This window comes from Loxodonta africana, chromosome 7 (assembly GCF_030014295.1).
Source record: "Loxodonta africana isolate mLoxAfr1 chromosome 7, mLoxAfr1.hap2, whole genome shotgun sequence".
Taxonomy (NCBI): domain Eukaryota; kingdom Metazoa; phylum Chordata; class Mammalia; order Proboscidea; family Elephantidae; genus Loxodonta; species Loxodonta africana.
Window position 1 is genome coordinate 30,797,808 of NC_087348.1, and position 11,885 is coordinate 30,809,692.

Sequence of the window (11,885 nt, forward strand, 5' to 3'; positions counted from 1 at the left end):
ATGCACTGATATTGGCCATTTTGAGTTGACAAAACATATGGTCTACTATGCTGGGAACAAAAACTTGAAGAGGAATGGCATTGCATTCATCAACAAAAAGGACATTTCAAGATCTATCCTGAAATATGATGCTGTCAAAAGCAAAAGCAAGCATGAAGGATAGGATAATATCCATATGCCTGCAAGGCAGTCAAGTTAATATGGCTATTATTCAAATTTGTACACCAACCATTGAGGCCAAAGATGAAGAAACTGAAGATTTTTACCAGCTTCTGGAGTCTGAAATTGATCAAACATGCAATCAGAAGAAATTGATAATGACTGGTTATTGGAATGTGAAAGGTGGAGACAGTACATAAGGATTGGTATTTTAAAAATATGGCCTTGGTGATAGAAATGATGTTGGAAATCAAATGATAGAATTTTTCAAGATCAAGGACTTTTTCATTGCAAATACTTTTTGTCAACAACATAAACAGCAACTATATGCATGGACCTCTTCAGATAGAATATACAGAAATTGAATCATCTACATCTGGGGAAAGAGATGATGGAAAAGCTCAATATCATCAGTCAGAACAAGGCCAGGGACCAAATGTGAACAGACCATGAATGGCTCATACGCAAGTTCAAGTTAAAACTGAAGAAAATTAGAACAAGTCCTTAGAGAGCCAAAGTATGACCTTGAGCATATCCCTGTCTACACTAGATACCAATTAATTTGAATCATGGTTGCTTTGACTCTCTTGTAGACATAGCTTTCCTTGTATCAGGGTGGCAAGCTGTCTTTAATATGCTTATTCTAGCTTAATATTTACATGTATTGATATGTGATGTGTATAAGTAATATTCTTTTACTCCTCACAACAACCCTTTACCGTATGTACTCGCTCATTTTATAGATGGAGAGACTGAGAAACTGAATATATAACTCATCAAGGTCTAGGATTAAAATAGTTAGAAAGTGCTAGAAACAAATTCGATTTCTAAAGCACACTATTAATCAAGGTCTTTCTACTACAATCTTCTTTCTTTAATTCACAACAAAGATTTGAAACGTGAGTTTTTTTTAATACATATTGCTCATTCCAAATGAGATTTTTTCGCACCAATGCATCTTGTCCTACTTATGCTATTTCCTCAAGTTTCTCTTTGATCTATGAAGCAAAATGAAAAGTTTGCAGAAGAGAGTATAGGACATCAGTATGACATTTCACAATTTGCAAATTAAGTGTAGTTTACAGTCTGTAATTCTCAGCCTAACTGTGCATGAAGGACTTCTTTTAATTTTCTATTCCAGCAAACAAGCTAAGGAAGATTGAATAATATGACAAAGGCTACTTAATTACTAACACATGACACTATGAGAACTCAAACTTTAAACCCCAAAACCAAACTCGTTGCCATCGAGTCTATCCCAAATCCTGACAACCCCATGTGTTACAGAGTAGAACTTCTCCATTGGCTTTTCTTGGCTGTAATCTCTACAAAAGTAGATTGTCAGGGCTTTTTTTCCATGGCACCAAAAAAAAAAAAAAAAAAATAGGTGGGTTTAACCTGCCAACCTTTAGGTTAGTAGCTGAGCTCAAACAATTTGCGCCACTCTGGGATCTGAACTTAGACTTCATTTTCCTATTTCTTACACTATACCATTCTAACTCCTTTAACAAAAGATCTCCATTATTGTAATAACATAAAATACCTTAATATACTTGTACGTGCAGTGAATCACAATGTATGGACAGAATGTGGCATAAGATTATAACACAGCATGAAAGAAAAGCATATCTACTAAATGCATTCCTTCATACTAGACGTTCTGTTGGGAAAAAAGGCAAGCATCATATAACTTTACCCAAAGGATAATAAATTCCTTGTAGATATAAATATATTTAATGATTTTAACAGAAATTTCATTATCTATCTGTAAGGATAAGGGAGAATAAACAGAGTTTTATGTTTTCTCTTAATAGATAAGTGCAGTAAAAACCTTGGTATTGATCCTAAGTGTAAAAAAAGGTAACTACACTTTGTGTCAGAAAAACAGTGAAGAAGATTTCATGGAGGATGGGAGAGCTTGCTAGGAGATGGTTATAGGAAGTGGTAATTGAGTTTATGTTTATGAAGATTTGGCTAGTTTAGAGTGGGGTTTCTTAAAATGTGCCTGTAAGTCATTAAAAAAAACAAAAAACTGTGCCATGGAATGAGTTATTACTAGATCGCAAATTAAATTTAGCAATTTTTAATCAGCATTTTTTAGCACCTTGGCGTTTCTGGTCTTAAATGTTCAAGTTTCCTTCAGTTACACGTTGGACATGAAACACAAAAAAAAAAAAATTCATCTTTTTCAGGGTTCCATGAGGAAATTTGACACACTTACTTGGGATAAAATAAAATTTATATTCTTTGAAAATTGTTACTTACTATGTAGTAATTGTTCAATAGACATGTTAATTAAAATAAGAAATCATAATCTACAACCTTTTTTGAGACAAGTTGTAGTACAGAAGAGAGTTTAGTGAATTTTTTACTCATATTTAATGTATACACTTTTAATTAGTGGCTACTTTCAAGAGTTATAAAGAAATGTCTAAGTTTTCTTCAGAAAGATTTTCTAAATTTTTATATATAAATAAATGATATTTAGAGAGAAGAGTCTGTCCATATGTGTTTCGATAGTAAGAATCCTTAATTCTATATCTGCTATATCATACTAAATAAAATGGTTGTGATTTTTAAATAAATAATAGAGAAGTAACTGAAGCAACAATAACTGAAACAAATCGATTGGAAACAGTTCTATTTCAATCTAGAAATATATTTATAAAAACGTGAATATACATATTGCTTTCAATCCTATAATTTACACCTTGGAAAATGTGCATTTCATCATTATATCAAACAAAATGTAGAAAAAATATAACTATACAACAGCAGATTAAAGAGGATATATTGAGAGCAAAATGGTAAGAAATGCTGTACTCCTGAGTCAGAAAACCATGAATGTGTATATCAGCTTTACTGAAGACTAGATGTCTGACCTTGCTTCATCTACTTACCCGCTTTGAGATTTTGCTTCTTCAACATAGTAATAATTTTATCTTAATGATGAGGTATTAGTGAGTATGAAATAAGGTAAATAAATGTCTAAAAAGCATTTGTCATTGTATCTTCCGTGCAGTTTTCCATTTTTAGAATTTATATTAACCTAATTTTGAAGAAAAATGTGACATCAGTATTGGAGGAAGACTCATTAACAACCTGTGTTATGCAGATGGCACAATCTTGCTTGCTGAAAACCAAGAGAATGTGAAGCACTTACTGATGAAGATCAAAGATCACAGTCTTCAGTACAGATTACACCTCAACATAAAGAAAACAAAAATTCTCACAACTAGACCAATAAGCAACATCATGGTAAATGGAGAAAAGATTAAACTTGTCAAGGATTTAATTTCACTTGAATCCACAATCAAAATCCACGGAAGCAGCAAACAAGAAATCAAAAGCATTGCAATGGGAAAATCTGCTGCAAAAGACATCTTTAAAATGCTAAAAGGCAGATGTCACCTTGAAGACTAAGGTATGCTTGACCCAAGCCACTGTGTTTTCAATGACCTCATATGCATGTGAAAGCTGGAAACTGAATAAGGAAGGCCAAGGAAGAGCAGACACCTTTGAACTTTGGTGTTGGTGAAGAATATTGAATATACCATGGACTACCAAAGGAACAAACAAATCTGTCTCGGAAGAAGTACAATAAGAATGCTCCACAGAAACAAGGATGGAGAGACCAAGTCTCACATACTCTGGACATTTTATCAGGAGGGATCAGTTCTTGGAGATGGACATCATCCTTGGTAAAGTAGAGGGCCAGTGAAAAAGAGAAAGCCCCTCAATAAGATGGATTGACACAGTGGCTGCTACAATGGGCTCAAGTATAACAACAATTGTGAGAATGACACAGGACCAGGCAGTGTTTCTTTCTTTTGTATATAGGGATGCTATGAGTTGGAACTGACTCAAGAGGACCTAACAACAACAACGGCTTCACATTCCTTCCTTTCCTTCTCCTTGTATTTGTTTCCTACATGTTCATTATTTCTGCCACCCTGAGGAGGTGCTCTATTGAGGACAAATGCAAGGCCTTCTCCAAGTATGGTTCTCATATGCTGGCAGTCACCATTTTCTATGGAACACTGATCTTTATCTACACACAGCCCAGCTCAAATCATTCCCTTGACATAAACAATATGGTCTCTGTCTTCTACACAGTAATCATTACCATGTTGAACCCCTTGATCTACAGCCTCTGGAACAAAGAGATGAAAGAAGCCCTGAAGAAATTCATAATGAATAGAAAATAAGTCTTCATGAAAATGAGAAAATGTCCTGCATAAGCCAAAAACAAACAAAGGGCAACAAAAACAACAAAAATATTCCTTCATTATCTATCTATCTATATATATTTACAATTAATGCAACTAGTAGATCATTAAATAACTGTTTATGATATAATAAAATGTATTTCTGGATTTTTTGTGATTTTAACTTACAATGAAATTTCACACATTGAAAGAAGGGACTTAAGCATTACAGTAATTCTCTCAATAACCTCTGAGTAATTGGAGTACCACAACTGGGAGGGGTAACAGAGAGAATTGTTGAAGATTTGTTGGCAGAAAACATCCCTGATATTGTGAAAGATGAGAAAATATCTACCCAATATGCTCATCAAATTCCACATAATGCAGATCTTAAAAGAAAGTCACTAAAACATATTATAATCAAACGTGCCAAAACCAAAGATCAAGAGAGAATTTTAAAAGCAGCTAGAGATAAATGAAAAGTCACCTACAAAGGAGAATCAATAAGCTTGGACTACTCAGCAGAAACCATGAAAGCAAGAAGGCAGTGGGATGACTTATATAAAGCATTGAAGGAAAAAAAAATTGCTGGCAAAGAATCATATATCCAGTAAAATTGTCTCTTAAAAATGAAGGTGAAATTAGGATATTTTCAGATAAACAGAAGTTTAGGGAATTTGTAGAAAACACACCAAAACTAGAAGAAATACTAAAAAGAGTTCTCTGGTTAGAAAATCAGAGTATTGGACATCAACCCAGGACTAGAACACTGGACAGAGCGATCAGAAGTCAACCCTGATATGGAAATCACAAAAGTAAATCAAGACAACAAAACACTCAAAACGAGGAACCAGCAATGAAATTATGTAAAAGAATACAACCTTAAAACAAAAAAGAGGGCCTAAGAAATGTAGTCATAGGTCTTCATATGTAGAGGAAGACAAGGCCATATAAAGAAATAAAAGTTAGTTTTAAACTTAGAAAAATAGGGATAAATATTAAGTTAACCACAAAGGAGACTAACAATCCTACTTATCAAAATAAAATTACAAGAAAAAAATAGAGACTCAGCAGAAACAAAATGAACTGCAATGCATAAGAGGAAAAGACAATATATAAACTAATGGCACAAAAAATGAAGTGGGAAAAAGAAACTGTCAATAATACACACAAAAAGACATCAAAATGACAGCACTAAACTCATAAAAAAATTTTTTTTAAACTCATAATTATCCCAAATGTAAATGGACTAAATGCACTAATAAAGAGACAGAGAGTGGCCAAATGGATTAAAAAAACATGATCCGTCTATATGCCGCCTACAAGAGACACACCTTAGAGACACAAACAAAAACTCAAAGGATGGAAAAACAAAAACATACATCAAGCAGACAACAATCAAAAAAGAGCAGGAATGGCAATATTAATTTCTGAAAAACAGACTTTAAAGTTAAATCCACCACAAAGGAAAAGGAAGGACACTATATAATCATTAAAGGGACAATATACTAGGAGGATGTAACCATATTAAATATTTATGCACCCAACAATAGGGCTGCAAGGTACCAAAGACAAACTCTAACAGCATTGAAAAGTGAAATAGACAGCTCCACAATAACAGTAGGACATTTCAACACACCACTTTCAGGGAAGGAGAGAACATCCAGCAAGAAGCTCAATAAAGACACGGAAGATCTAAATGCCACAGTAAACGAACTTGACCTCACAGACATACACAGAACACTACACCCAACAGCAGGCAAGTATACTTTCTTTTCTAGTGAACATGGAACATTCTCTAGAATAGACCACATATGAGGTCATAAACCAAGCCTTAGCAGAATCCAAAACATCAAAATATTACAAAGCATCTTCCCTGACCATAAGGCCATAAATATAGAAATCAATAATAGAAAAAGCAGGGAAAAGAAATCAAACACTTGGAAACTGAACAACTCCCTGCTCAAAAAAAGACCAGGTTATAGATGACATAAAGGATGGAATAAAGAAATTCATAGAATCCAATGAGAATGAAAACACTTACTATCAGAACCTTTGGGACACAGTGAAAGCAGTGCTCATCGGTCAATTTATACCAATAAATGGACACAGACAAAAAGAAGAAAGGGCCAAAATCAAAGAATTACCCCTACAACTTGAACAAATAGAAAGGGAGCAACAAAAGAAACCCTCAGGCAGCAGCAGAAAACAATAAAAATTAGAGCAGAATTAAATGAAATAATCAGAAAAAAAAAAATTGAAAGAGTTAATGAGACCAAAAGCTGGTTCTTTGAAAAAATTAACAAAATTGATAAACCATTATTCAAAATGACAAAAGGAAAACAGGAGAGGAAGCAAATAACGTGAATAAGAAATGATATGGGTGATATTACGACAGACCCAAATGAAATTAAAAGAATCATATTGGATTACTACGAAAATTGTACTCTAACAAATTTGAAAATCTAGAAGAAATGGATGAAATTCTAAAAACACACTACTTACCAAAACTAACGCAAGCAGAGTTAGAACAACTAAATAAGCCCAAAACAAAAGAAGAGATTGAAAAGGTGATCAAAAAACTCCCAACAAAAAAGAACCCTGGTCTGGACAGCTTTACTGCAGAGTTCTACCAACCTTTCTAACACCACTACTACTAAAGGTATTTCAGAGAATAGAAAAGGACGGAATACTCCCAAACTCATTCTATGAAGCCACCATAACCCTGATACGAAAACCAGGCAAAGACACCACAAAAAAAGAAAATCACAGACCAATATCCCTTATGAATTTAGACACAAAAATCCTCAACAAAATTCTAGCCAATAGAATTCAACAACATATCAAAAAAATAATTCACCATGACTGAGTTTTATACCAGGTATGCAAGGATGGCTCAACATTACAAGAATGATTAATGTAATCCATCATATAAATCAAACAAAAGACAAGAACCACATCCATTGATGCAGAAAAGGCATTTTAAAAAGCCCAACACCCATTCATGATGAAAACTCTCAGCAAAATAGGAATAGAAGGAAAATTCCTCAACATAATAAAGGGCATTATACAAAGCCAACAGCCAACATCATCCTAAATGGAGAGAGTCTGAAAGCATTCCCCTTGAGATTGGAAACCAGACAAGGATGCCCTTTATCACCACTCTTATTCAACATTGTGCTGGAGGTCCTAGTCAGAGTAATTAGGCTAGATAAAGAAATAAAGGGCATCCAGATTGGCAAGGAAGAAGTGAAAGTATCTCTATTTGCAGATGACATGATCTTACAGAGAGAAAGCCCTAAAGAAACCTGAAGATAACTACTGAAACGAATAGAAGAGCTCAGCAGAGTATCAGGATACAAGATAAACATACAAAAATCAGTTGGATTCCTCTACACTGACAAAAAGAACATCGAAGAGGAAATGAACAAATCAATACCATTTACAATAGCCCCCAAGAAGATAAAATACTTACGAATAAATCTTACTAGAGATGTAAAAGACTTATACAAAGAAAATTACACGACACTACTGAAAGAAATGAAAAGAGACCTACATACGTGGAAAAACAAACCTTGTTCATGGATAGGAAGACTTAACATTGTAAAAATGTCTATTCTACCAAAAGCCATCTACACATACAATGCAATTCCAATACAAATTCCAGTGCCATTCTTTAATGAGATGGAGAAACAAATCACCAGCTTCATATGGAAGTGAAAGAGGCTCCGGATAAGTAAAGCATTACTGAAAAAGAAGAAGAAAGTGGGAGGCCTCACCCTACCTGATTTTAGAACCTATTATACTGCCACAGTAGTCAAAACAACCTGGTACTGGCACAACAACGATAACACAGACCAAAGGAACAGAAGTGAGAATCCAGACATATATGTATCCACGTATGAGTAGCTGATATTTGACAAAGGCCCAAATTCAATGAAATAGGGAAAAGACAGTCTCTTCACAAATGGTGCTGGCATAACTGGATATCCATCTGCAAAAGTAATGAAACAAGACCCATACCTCACACCATGCACAAAAACTAACTCAAAATGGATCAAAGACCTAAATATAAAATCTAAAACAATAAAGATCGCAGAAGCAAAAATAGGGACAATACTAGGAGCCCTAAAACATGGCATAAGCATTATACAAAACATTACTAACATTGCAGAAGAGAAACTAGATAACTGGGAGCTTCTAAAAATCAAACACCTATGCTCATCCAAAGACTTCGCCAAAATAACCCAGATAAAAAATGGGGAAAAGATATGAACAGTCACTAAAGAAGACATTCAGCACTCGGCCCGCTTGGCGCGCCCCTTCCCGGCCACCCTTCCGCACCGGTTTCGGGTTCTTCGATCTCCCGGGGCCCCTCACCTGCAGATGCCGTCAGTACCGCGGCCTGGCGAACGCCTCGCGTCCCCTGCGGACAGACCTCGCGCGGTGTCCGGGTCCGTGGCGCCGCACTGACGCGGGCCATGGCAAGCGGCGCCGCCAAGTACCGGCTGAGCTGTTCGCTCCCGGGCCACGAGCTGGACCTACCGGGCCTAGTGAGCTGTCTCTATCCGCCGGGGGCTTTTGTGTCCGTGTCCCGAGACCGCAGGGGCTTTACAGAAATGCACTGTATAAGTGGCCAATCCAATTTTGTATCTTGTGTATGCATCATACCATCAAGTGACATCTACACTCGTGGACTAATCGCCACTGGAGGAAATGACCACAATATCTGCGTTTTCTCACTGGACAGTCCAGCACCACTTTATATACTAAAGGGTCACAAAAACACTGTTTGTAGTCTTTCTTCTGGAAAATTTGGGACATTACTTAGTGGGTCATGGGACACCACTGCTAAAGTCTGGCTGAATGACAAATGCATGATGACCTTGCAGGGTCGTACAGCTGCAGTATGGGCAGTAAAGATATTACCTGTACAGGGATTGATGTTGACTGGATCAGCAGACAAGACTATTAAACTGTGGAAGGCTGGAAGACGTGAGAGGAATTTTATGGGGCATGAAGACTGTGTAAGAGGTTTGGCAGTTTTAAGTGAAACAGAATTTCTTTCCTGTGCAAATGATGCTGGTATTAGAAGGTAGCAAATCACTGGCAAGTGTCTTGAAGTATATTATGGCCATACCAACTATATTTATAGCATATCTGTCTTTCCCAATTGTAAAGATTTTGTGACAACAGTAGAAGACAGATCTCTAAGAATCTGGAAACATGGGGAATGTGCTCAAACAATCCGGCTTCCAGCTCAGTCTATATGGTGCTGCTGTGTGCTAGACAATGGTGATATTGTGGTTGGTGCGAGTGATGGTATCATTTGAGTTTTTACAGAATCAGAGGATCGGACAGCAAGTGCTGAGGAAATCAAGGCTTTTGAAAAAGAACTCTCTCAGGCAACCATTGATTCCAAAACTGGTGTCCTAGGGGACATTAATGCTGAGCAGCTCCCTGGGAGGGAACATCTGAATGAACCTGGTACTAGAGATGGACAGACTTGTCTAATCAGAGATGGAGAGAAAGTCAAAGCCTATCAGTGGAGTGTTAGTGAAGGAAGGTGGATGAAAATTGGTGATGTTGTTGGCTCATCTGGTGCTAATCAGCAAACATCTGGAAAAGTTTTATATGAAGGGAAAGAATTTGATTATGTTTTCTCAATTGATGTCAATGAAGGTGGACCATCATATAAGTTGCCATATAATACCAGTGATGATCCCTGGTTAGCTGCATACAACTTCTTGCAGAAGAATGATTTGAATCCCATGTTTTTGGATACAAGTGGCTAAGTTTATTATTGATAACACAAAAGGTCAAGTGTTAGGCCTTGGAAACACCAGTTTTTCAGATCCGTTCACAGGTGGTGGTCGGTACGTTCCGGGCTCTTCATTGGGGCCTTCTAATGCTCTGCCTGCAGCAGAACCTTTCACAGGTGCTGGTCGCAATGTACCAGGTTTTACAAGTATGGCAACTCCTGTGGCTGGAGTTTATCCATTTACAAGGAATAGTGCGTACTGATCAGCTACATCTAAAATAGTGAATATTTACTTCCCCAAAAAAGAGGCTGTGACTTTTGACCAAGCTAACCCTACACAAATATTAGGTAAACTGAAGGAACTTAATGGAACTGCACCTGAAGAGAAGAAGTTAACTGAGGATGACTTGATACTTCTTGAATGTCTCTAATATGTAATAATTCTTCAGAGAAACCCGCAGCCCAGCAACTTCAGATTTTGTGGAAAGCTACTAACTGGCCTGAAGATATTGTCTTTCCTGCCCTTGATATTCTTCGGTTGTCCAATAAACATCCCAGCGTGAATGAGAACTTCTGCAATGAAAAGGAAGGAGCCCTGTTCATCAGTCATCTTCTCAACCTTCTGAACCCTAAAGGAAAGCCAGCAAACCAGCTGCTTGCCCTCAGGACTTTTTGCAATTGTTTCATTGGCCAGGCAGGACAAAAGCTGATGATGTTGCAGAGGGAATCACTAATGTCCCAGGCAATAGAACTGAAATCAGGGAGCAATAAGAACATTCACATTGCTCTGGCCACACTAACCCTGAACTACTCTGTTTGTTTTCATAAAGACCATAACATTGAAGGGAAAGCTCAATGCTTGTCAGTAATTAGCACGGTCTTGGAAGTTGTACAAGACCTAGAAGCCACATTTAGACTTCTTGTGCCTCTTGGGACACTTATCAGTGATGATTCAAATGCTGTACAATTAGCCAAGTCTTTAGGCGTTGATGCTCAAATAAGAAAATATACCTCAGTATCAGAACCAGCTAAAGTAAGTGAATGCTGTAGACTTACACTAAATTTGCTGGAGCAGTGGGCAGGGGGCTGAGATTTTAAGTTAATTACTTTTTTTCTCTCAGATTTTACATGACTGATAACAGAGGGTAAAACAAAATACTGTGGATGAAGTAACATTTCAGATATTGTAAAGGGGGAAGGGATGACAAAGGAAAAATAAAAAAATTTTTGCACTGATAAAAAAAAGAAGACATTCAGGTAGCTAACAGATACGTGAGGAAAAAGAAATGCAAATCAAAACTACAATGAGATTCCATCTCATTCTAACAAGGCTGGCATTAATCCAAAAAACACAAAATAATAGATGTTGGAGAAGTTGTGGAGAGATTGGAACACTTATACACTGCTGGTGGAAATACAAAATGGTACACAACCACTTTGGAAATTGATTTGGCCCTTCCTTAAAAAGCTAGAAATAGAAGTACCATATGACCCAGCAATCCCTCTCCTTGGAATACATCCTAGAGAAATAAGAGCCTTTACACAAATAGATATATGCACACTCATGTTCACTGCAGCATTGTTTACAATAGCAAAAGGATGGAAGCAACCAAGGTGCCCATTAATGGATGAATGGATAAATAAATTATGGTGTATTCACACAATGGAATACTGTGCATTGATAAAGAACAATGATGAATTTGTGAAACATTTCATAATATGGAAGAATCTGGAAGGCATTATGCTGGGTGAAATTA

The 11,885-nt window shown here is 36.6% G+C and overlaps 1 pseudogene; it reads left to right on the forward strand.

The window, feature by feature from the left end:
• The first annotated feature begins 8,848 nt into the window (after positions 1–8,848).
• LOC135231914 (phospholipase A-2-activating protein-like) lies at positions 8,849–11,599 on the forward strand (annotated as a pseudogene).
• Positions 11,600–11,885: the final 286 nt, after the last annotated feature.